Consider the following 16,316-nt stretch of genomic DNA (forward strand, 5'->3'; position numbering starts at 1 on the left):
AAATTCTATTGTACACCCAGAGCTACTGAGGGACTGCGAGAGCCAAAGCCATCTATCAGAGTTGGACATATCCCCCATATGCAAACAAATGAATTAGAGCACTCGCCTCCCACCGGGTCCTCAACACAGCAGAGCAAAAATAAGGTGTTGTGTTAGGAGAGGTGAAGGGATGCCATAAAAAAAACAACTGGAGATTAGAAAACCCTCTTGTGGCGCCATAGCGAAAGGACAGGTAAATATAAGGATAAATGAGTGAGTGAATCGGCTCTGTGTAAATGAGAGGAGGCCAAGACAGAGAGTTAAAACTCTTCACCTCATTTGAAGTGTATGGTGCTGAAGACAGTGCAGTGGTTATCCTTCAAAGGGTCTGTAATCACTGGAAGTGGGTGCATAAGAACCCGACCGCACACAGCTGTGTGTCGCTTTTTGCGTAACTCTGCGCTGCCGTCCTCTAGGAATGATTAACCCAGAAGAGCTTAATATAGAAAGAGAGGAAGAAATAGATGGTAGAGAGGGATGGCAGGAAAAGAGAGGGAGAGATGAGGGCAGAGAGGACATTATTGTATTCCATTGAGATTCTGCTCTTTACCTCAATACATAAAATCACATTCACCACCATTTAGCAATCTGTCTGCAAATTAATGATCAGTCAGAAGCACTGAAATATGTTGAGTGTGAGGATGTGGGTACAACATGTGTATGGGCAAATAAGTACATACTTAGGATAATGAATAGAGGCAAACTGCTCGTCATTAGTTGCTGTTCCTGTCTATGGCTGCAATGTCCATGCAATCAGATTCACGTGCACTTAGGTTCAAATGTGTGCGCTGGAGAGCTCACTTTATTCTGTGGTATTATTGTTCACCTCCGAAATTAGAGCATTGGACAATAGATAGTGAATGTTCTGAGTGTAGCAAAGGAGGTGAAAACGGGTGCAGTAGTTATGATGCAGATGATGATATCGATCTCCTGAGTGGTGACACCACAAGGATTGTGGATGGATTGACTGTATTGCCACCGGGGCGAGCAATCATGTGTGCAGCTATTCTGGCTAATTGTGACACGGTGGCAGTGGCAGCAGGGGTGGGCCGGGTTAGCATCCAATACAGAACACCAGCCAAGCCTGCTAGCTCACATACAGCCATCAGCACTAATCTCCCGCTATGTGCTAACAATAGCGCTGATGTGCTTGCTTTCTAGAGAAGCTTTGCTCCCCCCAAGCCTGCCTTGTTTGTGCCATGCCCCAGCAGCCAGCCGTCTTTAGCTTTTCCATTACCGAGGGAACAGTAAAGCTGAAATCAGCCGAGGTATTGTCGCTCCCACGGAATGGCTGATTGATTGAAGGCAGACAGGTTACCAGATTCGGCATCACATGAGCTTGGAAATGTGGAGGATGTGGATAAACAGTTCTCCAAATCATTAGCGAAAAAGGAAAAATCTGCAGGATTGTGGAGATGGGAGAGAGAGAGTGAGAGAGAGAGAGAGAGAGAAAGAGAAAGAGAGAGACAGTTAGAGAGAGAGAAAATAACAGGAACAAACTTTAAAATAATGCAGGTCAGCCCAATAATTGTGATAGTGATACATATGGAGAGAAATATTTCTTAAGCATGAAGTTCCAGGGAAAGACAGTTGGGCATGCATGCGTCAATGTCTGCTTCATAATGAGTAGTTCTACTTGTATTTGCCCAGCACCATATAGCCTTTTATTTGCTCCTGAGCTGCTCCACCATGGGGGGAATACTGCCTTATATTGCCTTTTTAATAGCTATTGAATGATAGGTACAGCTCGTTGTTTTCAGTTTTTACAGATTTTCCCCAATAAAAAATGACCACTTTTCCATAATAGAAGCTCATTTGTCTCAATTCCTTAGACCGTTTTTTTGTTCCTGCTACATCAACACGCTGCTACCAGAAGAAACTCATCTCAAAAGTTTACAGAAAGTATAATCTCCATAATAACCTATTTGATTGGTTATCTGCAAAATATATTATGCACAGTATCTCAGTACTCAGAAAGAAATGCACTGGTACTTTATTAAACGTACATTGAAGCTTTAATTGATAACAGTTGTTAGAGACACATTGTTTCCCCACTTATTACTCTGCAGCTTAATGCTTTTCCAATAGACACCCTCATTTACCTTCAATAATGGAATAATACATGTGCATATAGTGCTACTACAATGTTTGTGTATGCTAGCCACGATATGATCTTTTTCTCAGTTCTATTTTCTGTCATCCTGTGTTTACTTTCATATTTAAAAGCATATGTGGTCTAGCACATTTCTTCAGGTCTTTAATTCCTGTCACAGCCCTTGGGCATTGAGCTTAAAACATGGTAAATTACATTGAACCTCAGCTGCACAGAAAACGGGAGCACACCCCCACCCCTACCCCCACATTATGTCAAAGTGTAATCCTCTATTTTAACACACTCCCTCAAGCCTTTCTTGTGTGTTCTCTGAATTTTTATTTGTCTGCACCTTCAGTTTTTGCAAAGACATAACTGGGAATGTGAAATGTCTCTTCTGCAAATTTCTTCCAGCATTCTAGAAACTGCAACCACACAACATGTTTGTTTTTTGCGAGCAGAAGCAGCATTGTGCCAGCCACTTCCTTGATTGGGAAGAGAGAAAGAGAGAAGAATCCCCAAAACCCGCTAAGCTAAATGACAGCCAAAGACACAGTTAGAAAGAGTGGGCCTGCAATGTCACACATGACAGCAGGCTGGTAGGTGTCTGGCAAGTGGACATGAACTCGCTGTCTGAGTTCATGAACAGGTCTAACACACCAAAAGCCACAGCAACCATGGTGCGTTCACGGGACGTTTGGAGCACACAGCTCTCTTCATGGCCCTTTTCCCATTTTCAAGGTGAGGGAGGCATCAAACTGAATTGCTGATACATTTCACAATCAAATGGAGTCGTTAATTATGTGCTTGTAGTGAATTCTTGCCATACTTTTTAGAGCCAAAATACAATATGCTGACCTGGTTCCTCAAAAGTGAATTGTGATACACCCACACATTCTTTAATCTGTTTTTGCTTCTCGTTGCCTGAGCACTGAGTCCAAGTTTGTATCATTTGATACTGCACAAACACACCAGTAATGTTCCATGTCTTGACTTTCAAAGAAGAAATAACACATTCTTTCAATTTCAAAATAAACTAAAATAACATTCAACAATGAGCATCAAACATAGCATCGCTCAATTCAATACTCCACTGAATTGTATTAGCTGATATTGCTGAGACAGCTAATGTTTGCAAACTTACAGCTATGAAAAGTATGTTTAAGATTCATTGTTTCGTAACTGTCATTTGTGGCCACAACTCAGCAGAGGTTTTTATGTTCACTATCATTTGAATTCAATTGAGATTGCAATACCAAACTTGTTTCTAAAATAAATGTACATTTATAAAGCACCATTGTCCTTTGCACTTCACAAGGTATTCGTCATTCATTCACCCATTCCCAGACACACACACGCGCGCGCGCGCGCGCACACACACACACACACTCTCTCTCCAAGTGTCTCTTTTACAAGGACACATTGAGATGTGGACTGGACGAGGCGGGGATAAAACCGCAAACCTTGTGATCAGTAGACAACCCGCTCTTCCTTCTCTAAATATGTATAAACCCATATATTGGCCCCTTATGGAGAAAACTGTCCACCCACCTATAAATAAGCGTTCTTAGACAGTAAACGCTTGTATGTGCTGTTTTTTTTTTTATCATTCTTGAGGATTGCAGAGGTGTAGTAACCTTTGTGCTACTGATGCACAACACAACTCCTATTTAATTCAAAATGCATGTTGATATTTCCAATAGATCTATTTGCCAATGTGAGACTTTACAGAAATGTACGTGGCCTTGAGCCAAGGGGCACAAGGTTATATCTCCCAACAAAGTGTTCCATTATTTTAAAAAATAAAACAAAAAATAAAACAAACTTTCTCATTGGAGCAGACAAAACAATCCAGTTCTTGTTAGCATGTTCCAACATTACGCCATCAATTAATGCGAATAGGGTCCAGTTCACAGAGGCTATAATCACGAGGCTTTGATGTTGAAACAAATGAGAACAAAAATGGCAGAACAGTCTTATGGAGATTAGTTCCCCTATTTCACCACAGAGAACACTGATCTCCCCAAAGTCAGTGAATTTATTTTCCCTCACAATGATGAAATTGTCCATTGTCACGTCAAATAAGACGACAGAGGAAAAGAAAAACACTTTTCCTGTTTGCTTAACCATCCATTGAAGTATATTTGCATCTTTGACATTTATGGGTGTGCTCCCTACATTTTCAGTTTAATTTATATGACTTATCCAGCACATGTACAGATTGATAGCTGCCATTCTTAACTGGCTATAATAAATATTTTACTCTGTACAAGGAGACACAACTTGCCATTAATTGTTCAAAATGATGATAAAATGAAACAAAAATATAAATTCCCAAATAGAGAAGAGTCCCAGAGAGAGCCAGGAACAGGGTGAAACTTCACACAGCGATACAGAGATGGTGAAGCAGACGTTCCTAATGTATACATCCCACAATCAAGACATGCCACTCAGTTATCCTTCAGAAGACCTTGTCCTTTCTTATCAGTCAGCCACTCATGTCCATTTTGATCTTGTCCCGGCAACAACAGAAATAACTTGTTTCTGTTCGGCCTCCATACTGAGGTGGTTTAGCCTTCTTAGCCGTAAGGGACACCTCACATTCACTTGACCTCTTTTAACTACAAAACATTCTAATTCAAGCATCGCAAAAAGAAATAGCACAGCAGAATTGTGCCTTAAAGCAGAGAAATAGGCAATATGATGGCCAGGAGATGATAGGGCCTTTACAGAATAAAAAAAACAGAGACGAAGCTAATGAATACAAAGAGAATCTGACTCTCTTTTATGCTCCGATTAGTGTTATGCAAATGCCGAGCACATTGGTGGGGGAGAAAGAGGAAGGATTGTGTGCCAATGACTGTCGGGGTCCCACCTGTTTCATCAGGCACTTTTAACCTGTCCACGCTGCCCTAAAAAAAATACTCCTAAATTGCTTTGTCATCCACTGTGAAAACAGCTTATTCAGGATTTGCTTTTGAAACAGATGATTTAACACGAACCACCAGATTTTGAGCCTGTTTTTTCATCTTTTTCAACGCAATGTAGACCTAAGAAACAATTCCCTGCAATGCTTGTCTGCACATCAGATGCTGATTTACATCAACACACACGTTTTCATATCAATGGCACTGGGAACAGGGGAAACCCACATCACAGAAACGAGGCCATAAAAGCTGTAACTGCTTTTCAGGAACACAAAACAATAAATTGAAGAAGAGCTGTACACCGTGATCAGCCTCTGTTCCCTACACTCATGCACGCATCTACATCGACTTACAAATTATATTGTTGTCTCTCTCTCTCCCTCAAATACACCAAAAATACACACACACACACACACACACGCACACACACTCAAACCTCACTGCATCATCTCATCCCACAGAGAAAAGGCAGTCCTTGCAACTTATAAATATTACAATGAGCTGGATCTGGGTCATTAACATGAGTCGTTACACTGGAGCCCAATTAGCAGTCAACATAGAGCCTAGAATGTTCCCCTGTTACTTTAGATAATCACAATATCACCACGACAGACTCCACAGCAAAGGATCAAACCACACAATTATATTCAAGAAATATCAAGGACTCTACAGATAGCTCGATGAGATGAGGAGGTCACAGCTGCTTGAGAGTGTTCATTCATCAACATTTAGAAACAGTACACCTGATCAACTGACGTCCACACTGCATGAAATCCTATACTACAAACAAACTAATTATTATGTAATTGTGTGAAGTTTGCCTCATTTGTTCAATGCCCTCAAAGCCAGAAAGCCATCAAGCAAACAACCTCCCAATGGAGTAAAACGACTGCACACATATCCTTTGATATCGAGAAATATAAAACATAAATATAGAACTAAAAATAAAGCAGGCGTTTTTAGCTTGGAATAAGTAAAAAATACAACACAAGCAACTTGAGATTTGATTAACTCTTTTAAGAGTTATTAGTTTGACGTTCAAGGGAGAATCTGTTCAAAGTAATAGATGAATTTCTCCACAGTAACCCAGACATATCTTACACTCATACGTGCTGTCACCCTAATCAAAGGACTAATCGTACCTCACTGATAGATTCATATTATCTATTGGAGCTTAATAAAAGACAAACTGACTTATATTTTTGCTGTGACAGCTTATCAGTGGTTTTTAATCAAACACATCCTCTTAAATCCAACTCAAAGAAAGACTGTAGTCAAGACTAGGATTTACATTTCACATGTATGTATTTGATTTCAGTTTTGCATCGTCATCATAATTCTTTTATCCAAAACAACTGGATTTGAAACCTTAATATAGTGTAAAATGATACTTGCTGAAATCAATTTTGTACATACATTCGAACAATGCATCTACGTTTGTTTCCATTGAAACACATCAGCCAAACTTGAAACTGTGTTATTGTTTTCACTAAAAGGAAATGAAATATGACAAGGCCTTGAGTGTTATTTGACTATTCCCTCTCCTCAGTGACAGACGGGCTGAAGCCAAATGCTGAGGAGTCTGGCATGGGATGCAGGAGGCTAGCCATTGGGCTGCAGGCACACGCACACACACACACACACACACACACACACACACACACACACACACACACACACACACACACACACACACACACACACACACACACACACACACACACACACACACACACACACACACGTCCTATCAAAAAAAGGAAGTTTTCATGTACAGTATGTTTTTAAAAAGTTTTGATTCCTGACAAGCTGCCTGTTTGAAAAACACGGTTTTATTATGTGAGGTGGCATCTGCTCAGGATTCATTTGTGTTGTCTATGAAGGAGATCACCAATTAACCAGACAAGCATGAGCTCCCTGAATTCACCCAGGCCTTTCTGCAGCTTGCATTTCAAAGCTCAAAGAATGTCTTTTCTCTGTCACACATGCAGCAGCGGAGCGGCCTGACAGCCCCTGTCACAAGGCCTTGACCTGAGCAGTGAAACAGACTGGTACCTCGGCAGACTCCATGGAGACAACTTGGATTAAATCAAGTGTAAGTCTATCCTTGTCAAATCAAAACTATCATAGTAGGGCCGGCTTGCCTACATGCAGGTGCCACGATGAGTGGCACATTAAGGTCAGAGACTAAAAGGGGGAGCGGGAGAAAAAAATAGATACCGACACTCACACCAATACACACCCAGATACACACGCCGTGTACACATGCATGCACAAGCACTCATGATTGGAAACAGAAGAACAAATGGTGAACACGGTGTGACGTCCGTCCCCAAATTGTATTCTGCTGTGTTACCGTAGGTCTGTGAAATATTAAACAGGAGGTTGGTATCCTTGTGTTTTTGTGCACTGGTGTGTCTTTATAGGTGTGAGAATCTGTGGTCTTGGAGAAAAGGTGTTTTTTTTTTTATCAAATAAATATAACGCCTGTTCATCTGCACAGTCTCAAGAATGTGTGATTGCTCGCTGGGTTGTGACAACGCTGTGTTGTTCTGTGACGCTTTGACTGATGACCAGATTCCTGCCGTGATGCTGAGCTACCATCTGATTGCCAGCCTGATTGGGTTTCTGAGTTAAAACGCAGATCTGGGAGACAGACGGTCAAGCTCGACCCAGATGTCCAGATCGCAGACACTCATTCTGCACCCCTGGGTTGGCAGAAGGCATCGGTTCAGGAGGGCTCTCGTATTTGACACACATACGCGTGCGCATGCGCACATCCCATGTTGTACAGGATGTGAAGGTGCTTTCATTAAATCTATGAACATTTCACTTTGTTTCTTCATCAAAGCAGAACTTTTTTATTCAAAATAAATATACATCCGTGGGGACATTTCTTTTCTTTTTCTCTCTCAACCAAAAGGAAAGAGCAGCCGCCTGTTCAGTAGTCACAGCATGATCAGACTATGCTACTCTTCAGTGCCGCCTCGCTCAGGGTCAAACCTTGATGACGGCTACTGAAATGCATTGGCTGTTGATATTACAGCTTTTGTGAAATGTTCTCAAAGGGCAGCTTCATTTTTCATTTCATTTCATGTTCAATGCTCAATTTGATTTACACACATTGCAAGAGCTGCAAGGTTGCTGTTGATTTTTTGCTTTCTTCCCGGTGTTGTGTGTTTTAATGATTTCACCTGAGGAAAGTCTACTGAAAAGTAAGTACTACTCAAATGCTTTTTTCTGCTTTGTTGGAGACCCAATAACAAAATCTTTGCAATTCTCCCTGCAGATAATGCTGTCAATTTGTAATGGACAAAGAAATCTGCATGAAATAAGTGCTTCCTCTACTTATTTCCTCAGCTCTGACAGGTTCTGACTGTACTGCCTTTTCAATGTTTTAAGTGTTTAGAGCACCAGGCACACTTAGTTCACTCGACATGAGAAGACAGCGCCTGAGAGGAAGGCCTACTTTCCTACCCTGACTTTTTTTTATTGTCTTTCTGTTTTTCTTAGGAGGACTTAAATATCTTACCTCCACAAGGCCCAATCTGGAAAAAAAATAAGGGCAGTGAGAGATAACCCGCAACCCTTTCCAAGCACATTTAACCTTTTAATTTAGCAGCAGGAATTTATGTGGTGGCTCGGGCCAGCACCACTTTAAAAAGATGCTACCCAGGTGCCCCGGAGGCAGGGAGAATGACTCCTCTGTGGTGCATACAGTATGCAGTTCTGTTTGTGTGTGTGCGCGTGTGTGTGTTTGTGTGTATTTGTGTGTGTGTGTGAGAGAGAGAGAGAGAGAGAGAGAGAGAGAGAGAGAGAGAGACAGAGAGAGAGTGTGCTTTTGAGTATTTATGCTCTTCTCATGCAAGCTGTTATTAACAGAGCATTCACATCAGTCCTACTTTGGGTGCTGTCGCTCTCATTTTAGCACCATGTGACATTCCAGTGAGGTCAAGAAAAGAGAGACTGGCAGCAGAGAGGAAGGTGAGGATTACTAAAGTGAAAGGACACCATCATCACGACTGGCAAGGTGGGTGATGTAAGGCGAGGGGTGAGTAATGATGCACCCTGAATTCAGGTCAGTGCTCTTAGCTGAATTTTACGAAGGAAGCGAGGAAACAGGGAGATAGTGATGGAAGAGTTGGAATAATTCCTTTTTTTAGCCCTGAGCCAGAGCAGCAACAAATATTTCAAGCTGTAATGGTTCAAAACGGCAAAAACACAAGCAAACAACTAGAAATGTTTCCACGCTGAACACATCTCTATTCAATTTAATCCTCTCCTGTTCCCACTGTAAGAGTGGAAGTAGAGAGTGACAGAAAAAAAGGAGCAATGCTCTCTGGCCTCTAGAATGACAGAATGGCACTTTTATGATGTCCCCCAGATTATTCTCAGAGATGGATGGGCTGAGCTGGAACACCAATTGATTAATCCATCGACTGGCGGAATGTGCCGCGGCCGTCTCCCCGCTCAGCTGTTCTTTCCCTGGACAGAACATTCAGCCAGACATGTTGGAGAGGATAAATAATGAGTGGGACTACTGCACACACTCTTCATGTCTGTCTGCGAACGTGTGCCGCGCTCAAGATGCTCGCTCGTGTCAGGTTACAGTATATTGTATTATACAAGCATGAACAACATACTGTACCAGATTCAGATGATCATTCACAGGGATACAGCGGGTTGACAACAACTCTTGCTTGTATGGAGATGTTGATGGTGATGTTGCAGTGAGAGAACAGTGACAAACTGCCACATGTTTAACAACCAACCAATCAGAACACAGCACTCTTTTCAAAGCAGTGCATCACCGAACAGCAGCATGTTTTAAACACAACTAAGATGAGTTTTTTTTTGTTTTTTATCACATTCAATGTGATGCAGACTTGCAACAATGTGTCAGTGACCTCACTGCCGGGTTTGTGTCGACCAAATGTCAATTCCTTTAAGGCAGTGGTCACCAACCTTTTTAAGCCCAAGATCCCTGATCTCTGCCTCAGTGACAGGCAAGATCTACCTATTAAGGCGTTGAGAGAAAAAGACTGTCCAGACTGTACTTTCAACTCTCTTTCTGTCTACCTCGGAAAATATGCATAATTATTCCCCATGAGCTGGAGCTTCTGCTTAAACGCAGCAATCATCAGCAGGGATGCACTTTGAAAAAGCTTCAAATCACTAGAGCGTCTGCCCTGACCTCAAAATCCATTCAAATTCCCCCCACTGAGAGCTGACAAAGACGAAATTGCGATAATTATGTGGGTTGTTGTGAACACATTACAGGACATTTTTGTTTTGCAAAATGTATATGAACATTCCCACAAGCTAGATAAGAAGCATCTTTCACAGTGCTTAAACACTTGTTTCAGGGATTTGAATTATCACTGGAAATAAGGACACATTCACATGCGCACATCAACGTTTGCTAATTACAATAGAAATATGCTCTGCAGGCTTTTAAAGGAACTTCACTGCAATTTGAATGTGGGTTCACAAACAAACGCAATACACTTATCATATTCAATCCCAATATGAATTGTTAGTGCTGTCAATTTGGTAATTATAATCCATCATGTGGATACTGTTAGCTTGGGCTTCATAAAAAGTCCTCTTTACCTCCAGTGTTCGGCTCTATCTGGCCCACTGCTTCAGACCTCCTGCATCGCACTGCTGGTCTCAAATACAAGAAGCACAGGAGTAGATAACGGATCACTGTCACTGTTCCCTTTCTCATTGAATGAAACCCCCTGAGAGATTTTAAACCCAGAGAAGATGAAAAATGTAGGGGTAGCTCTATTATTGATACAAGTCCCCGGCAGTGAAATAAAAGAATGCTAATGGTGTCCTAAGCTGGGCTTTACAGAGATTAATCCGATTTGAAAAATGAACGTTTTATTATGGCACAAAGTGCTGGCCCTGATCTGAACTGAGTCACAGGCTGAGGAGGGGAAAAAAATGACAAAGGGAGTGTGGGACGGGAACATCGGTGTACAGTCTGTCGCTTCGCAAGACCTGGCACCTTTTTGCAGCAGTGCCCTTTTCCAGCTGACAAGTTCATTAATTTACTGACATGGCTGCTTGGAATGATTTTCAATAGATAAGTCAGACAACAATGGCCTGAGAAATTGGACATAAAACAGATATCCATGTTAGCAACATTATCAGCTGGGGACGGGCTTTGTGTGAGCAGCAGCAAGTCCCCTTGGTCCCTCTGGTGCACCTGCTCTGAGGCTATTTCCCTTTCACGGCTTTGAATGACTGGAGGGACACACTGGGGACACAGTTGTTGTCACTCTAGCAAAGTGAGATAAACAAACACTGATCATGATAGTTTCCTATGAATGAGTCTGTTTTATAGTCATTATCTCCCTATGTTGGCTTGGTCTTTATGTTGCCTATGACATCTCAAATATACAGTCCACATTCATCTTTAACCCAAGAAACATGTTAAAAACAATCACACTATCACTAACGTCGGGGATATTTCACCCGATATGATGTACCTGATAAAATATACTTCTCATCAAAGTATATTAAAATACAACAATACAAGGTACATTGAAGTACTCTTCTTTTATTTTACCAATAGAACTTCTAATAAAACGATAAACAGGTATCTCGGGGGAAATCGAGTGAAAAATGAATGAAAGGGCAATAGATTATGATTAAAAATATTAATAATGGAGCTGTCAACTTGTTGTTTGGTCCACATGTTCCTGAGACATGTGAGCTTTGTAATGTCAAGGAAAAGTTTCCCTTCAATGGTAAAACCCATCCGAAATGTTTTCACTCTAACGTCGTGTGAAAATCACCCGAACACGTGCCTGTCAGGAAAAAAAAGGGATTGAAGCAGAGAGACACGCCCACCGTCAATAATGTCAGTGAGCTGCATGAAGCTACACAAAGACCCACACAATTCATATTTCTTACATACAAAAGGTTGTTCTACATTTTGTTAACACTGACTGCTTACAATACGACACAATGATGCCAGTTTGATGAAGGTTAACTGAGAAAAGTCAAGACTGTTGAGTACTGTAGTACTCCAAAAGGCATATGCACACGTGTATGTATACAGTGAATGTTTTTGTGTGTCAATGTTTTACATCAACATCAAACCGAAAATCCACATTTGATCTTTAACGTAAACTCAACGAGAGTGAAAAGAAAATATGACAAAATGACAATGACGCAAAAAACGGCAACAATGAAAACAACTGCGATAGTTCATTAAAAAAACACAAACCCTACCTCCATTTCAAAGATATTCATGAAGTACATGTATGTCTGCCATATTTTGATGATGAAGTGGCTAATTGTGCATAATGGCTTGAAAGATGAAACAATGTTTAGACGTTGTGAAAAACACAACGTTTTCACTGAGAATTAACCCATCGGCTTTGAGCAAGCCATGTGTAAGTGGTTATTGTGCAATATGTTGACAATTGCACTCTTTTGCCCACGTAAGCCAAGAGCGAGAGCAATTAGTTTGAATGAATGTGTAATTAAAATCTGTTTAATGAACTAAATGTTTACAGATTCAAAGATTGTTGAAATGTTTTCATCAAGACTCGAGCCAAAGCGGATAGGAAAAACTGTATTACTATGAATCATTCCACACCAGTTGCCAACAAACAACTGCACTTTTAGGAATATATAGGGTGGTATTTATCATCTTAAACCCTGTGCCAGAGCAAAAACATAAAATCAGCAGTCTAATTTGTCTCCCCAAGGTGATGTCACTCCATCATATGGAGGGCTTTTCTTTCAGCGGGTGAATAATGTCCGCCATGTTTCTCACTTTCACAGGTGAGAGATGCAATTCATTCTTTGTCTGAGGAGTGACAGCCACCTCTATTTATGCTTTTACCACCACCAACAGTTTATAACCAACATGACAGCCATCTATTTTTTTAAGCTCGCCTGCTACTGGGTTGAAAAGCACTGATATGGAAAAGTAATAAGGATGTGTTATCACTAACCTTTGTAGGCTCATCCTACAATACTAAGTAGGCCGGTGGTAGGTAGAAAGATACACAGATGAATGAGCCGACAGACAATCGATACAGGCTCTCTTTATCCAACTTATAAAATTATGATTTGCAATAATGTGGTACAACTGTAACTCACGTTTTAACTTATTGCACACCACAGGCATGAACGTCAAATGTGTCATCTGTTGCTTCCTTGCATACTGGGAAAGGATAACATTAGACCAAGGGCTCAGTTTTTCGGGCCATGAACTACAACAGCCATGTCTTCTGCAGCTTAGCAGAGGCAGAGCGAAGACCGCAGATTTTAATTTCAGCACCATGTAAGAAGGACAGCTCCTTCCCAGGCTTCCACTGAGGAGGGAACAAGAGCCTTCTGTGTAAACGATGAAGCAAGAGACGGATACAAGGACCAGATTGACCATTTAGGAATGAGCGATTCCAAAGATTTAACCATTGAATCGTAACTTCTATTACTAGTAAGTGTATGTATGCTTCTCAAAGGTCAAAGAGCATTGAAATACCGTGCTTAAATATGGCATCTTTTCATATACTGAGTGCAAGCTGAGAGCATGTGTATAGATTGGACGGATGGTGGGTGGGTGTGGGGGGTTTGCCTTGAGCGCATTCATCATGTTCACATTTTACGCATTTTCTTTACAACCCTTGACAAGTATTTGCTCTGTTTCGTCGGAAAGCTCAACTCTTTCCTTTTTTACTGTTCATAACATCTGCGATTTAATGCTGGCGCTCTCAACTCCAAGGGCGCGCACCGAAACGCAAGCAGACCCACACGAGCGCGCGCATCTTCTCCTATATCTTTAAAATCAGCGCACGATTAGAGATCTTTTAGTTAGAGGCCGCAGCATCAGTGAGGGCAATGTTGTGCACCGAATTAGTTTTCACCACTGCAGTCATCAAACGAATGTGGACAACGAGCACATTTGGACATCCAACAGGAAGAGTAGGCGGACGGGCAGTTATGTTTAAGGAAACACCACAAACACTTACTTACTTGTTTACAAAGACGCCGAGGTGTGCAGGATCTCTGATTTAGGAGACCGGTCCCTCTCCCGCTCCCTCCCCAAAAACTGCATCGAAAAAACATCCGCAATTCTCAGACGCCGGATCCGTGGTGATATTTTCTTGTCAGACACATTGCGTTCCCTCTCTCAAAACGACGTGGCATGTAATCCACACATCAGCCTGGATGGAAATGCGATTATCTCTCACAGAGAAAATTCATCCGATATTTCCTTCTTTTTTTTTTCAGGACGCACATAACACGGAGGCACCCACAAGTGCCATTGTTGAAACCACCATGTGGTCCCAGGTTAATTTTCTCCAAATGACGAGTTGAGGATGAGTTAGATGAATTACCAATGTTATTTCCTCTCAGATCTAAATTAAATGTTTACAAAGTAACCTCTCTCCATCACGTAGAACGCGGAGAACATCGTGTGGTCAATTTCCAGGTAGATCCATCCTGAAAAGCACGTCATTTGACAGTATGACAGATTATCATCCACACATGCAGAGGTGGGGTTATTTTAACGTCCCGCTCGCTGTCGTTTTCAAACGCAACTTTTTTTTTTCAAGTCCTTATTACTTCTTAGTCATCAACCCTGCTGAGTCTGATTAGATTTCACCTCACAACCCAGTGCGGAATTCAGGATTCTATTCAAATATGTCTACCCTCCTGATAATATCGATGAACGGAGTCCCGCGGTTTAGTGAGTGAATAGATACCCTACATGCATTGGTGACTTGATAAAGTTGTCGAGAATACACAATATTTCTCTCTTCTCTTCAGGCTGCTCCGTTCTCCATTTCCGAGAGAAAGAACGCGTTAATCTGGGGTGCAACATAAAAAAAAATAATTAAAAAAATAAAAAGAATTCCAGCAGGTATCCTCAAGAAGCCTTTAAACCGTCATCAGAAACGGCTTCAAGTGGGAATAACCTTCGTTGTGCACCGCGGGCTCAATTCTTACATGGTTTCCGCGCAGATTCTGTCTTGGACGGGAGTTATAGTTCACCAAAGGCAATAATCACTTCTGCGCGCTCGTTCCATCTGTCTGTGCGTTTCATCAAATCAAGCCTCGCATTCCCACCGATGTGACTCACACACGAGAGGGAGCAGAAATTACGAACGGGGGGTTATCATCCACAGAGTGCTCCTCGTCCAAGTCCCGTCTTCTTCTTTTTTCTCTCTCTCTCTCTCTCTCTCAGCTGCGGTGTGTTTTAAGCCGCTTCAGATGTGCTCACACAAATCACCTCGTTGCAACACGCGCACGCAAGCTGCATCCATCTGTGCGCTTTACAGTACCTCAACGCGCCCGGCATTTACGTATCCAAATAAAACGCGCGGCGCAGCACTGGCGGACGCTGGATGGATGAATGCGCGAGGGGGGCATCATGTAGGTTACCTCCCACTGAGCTGTTCAAGGGAGACTGCTCGGCGCTGCTGTCAGCTGCAGGACTGGAGCTGCGAGGGCAGGCACATATTGTTTCCCCTCTTTTTCAGTCTCCATATCGCTCTGCTTGAACTTCTAAAGCTCCCATAACGTTCACACTGCATGCAGGCGGCCCGGCCGCCGAATCTCACTCGGAGGACTGACATTAATTAGTTGCTTCTTGACCTTTGTCCTTCTCTTTCATTGTCTCAATAGGGGAAACCAAATGCAAATGATGGTTCACGCGCGCACCGATTTGCGCGTGTGTGTACGTGTGTGTGTGTGTGTGTGTGTGTGAGAGAGAGAGAGAGAGAGAGAGAGAGAGAGAGAGAGAGAGAGAGAGAGAGAGAGAGAGAGAGCGAGAGAGGAAGGGAGAGAGAGGTTTAGATAGACAGGGGAGTAGGATAAAGAGAGAGAGAGAGTGCTCCCATGTGTTTCTTGCAAATGGGACACGACTGCCACCTACCGACTCCCCTCGCTTGATAGCTGTGTGATAGTGGCCTCAGGCTGATTGTCGCATAAGATTCCTATCCCATGACAGACTGCGTTTTGTTTATATAGGATTATATATCCTACATCTATTTGTATTTTAAAACGCCACGGGGTGCAATAGAAGAAATAGGCTCCCATGATGGTTTACGGTGAATATTCTAGTAACCACTAGTCACAGAATGAAATAAATGTGAAGCACATGAGGGGAGTACTGTCAAGTCAGACTATTCAGAAGACAGTTTAATATGTGTTAGAATATTTCTCAGGCTTCAGCACTTTAGACCCCATTTATAAATGCTGGCTCTGTGTTATGAATTATGAAA

The 16,316-nt window shown here is 42.0% G+C and overlaps 1 protein-coding gene across 5 annotated transcripts in view; it reads right to left on the reverse strand.

The window, feature by feature from the left end:
- The window catches only part of LOC137804304 (leucine-rich repeat-containing protein 4C-like), a 138,323-nt gene that overhangs the window by 33,920 nt on the left and 88,087 nt on the right, over positions 1 to 16,316 (reverse strand). For 2 of the 5 annotated variants that reach the window (XM_068603458.1, XM_068603455.1), the window contains exon 1: positions 14,062 to 15,374. The exons of the other annotated variants lie outside the window; for them this stretch is intronic. The gene's annotated coding sequence lies outside the window, so the exon portion shown is untranslated. Of the gene's footprint in view, positions 1 to 14,061; positions 15,375 to 16,316 lie in introns of those variants that run through there. 5 annotated transcript variants of the gene reach the window in all.

This window comes from Clinocottus analis, unplaced genomic scaffold, assembly GCF_023055335.1.
Source record: "Clinocottus analis isolate CAN_PGR_092001 unplaced genomic scaffold, fCliAna1.0.p SCAF_6, whole genome shotgun sequence".
Classification (NCBI taxonomy): Eukaryota; Metazoa; Chordata; class Actinopteri; order Perciformes; family Cottidae; genus Clinocottus; species Clinocottus analis.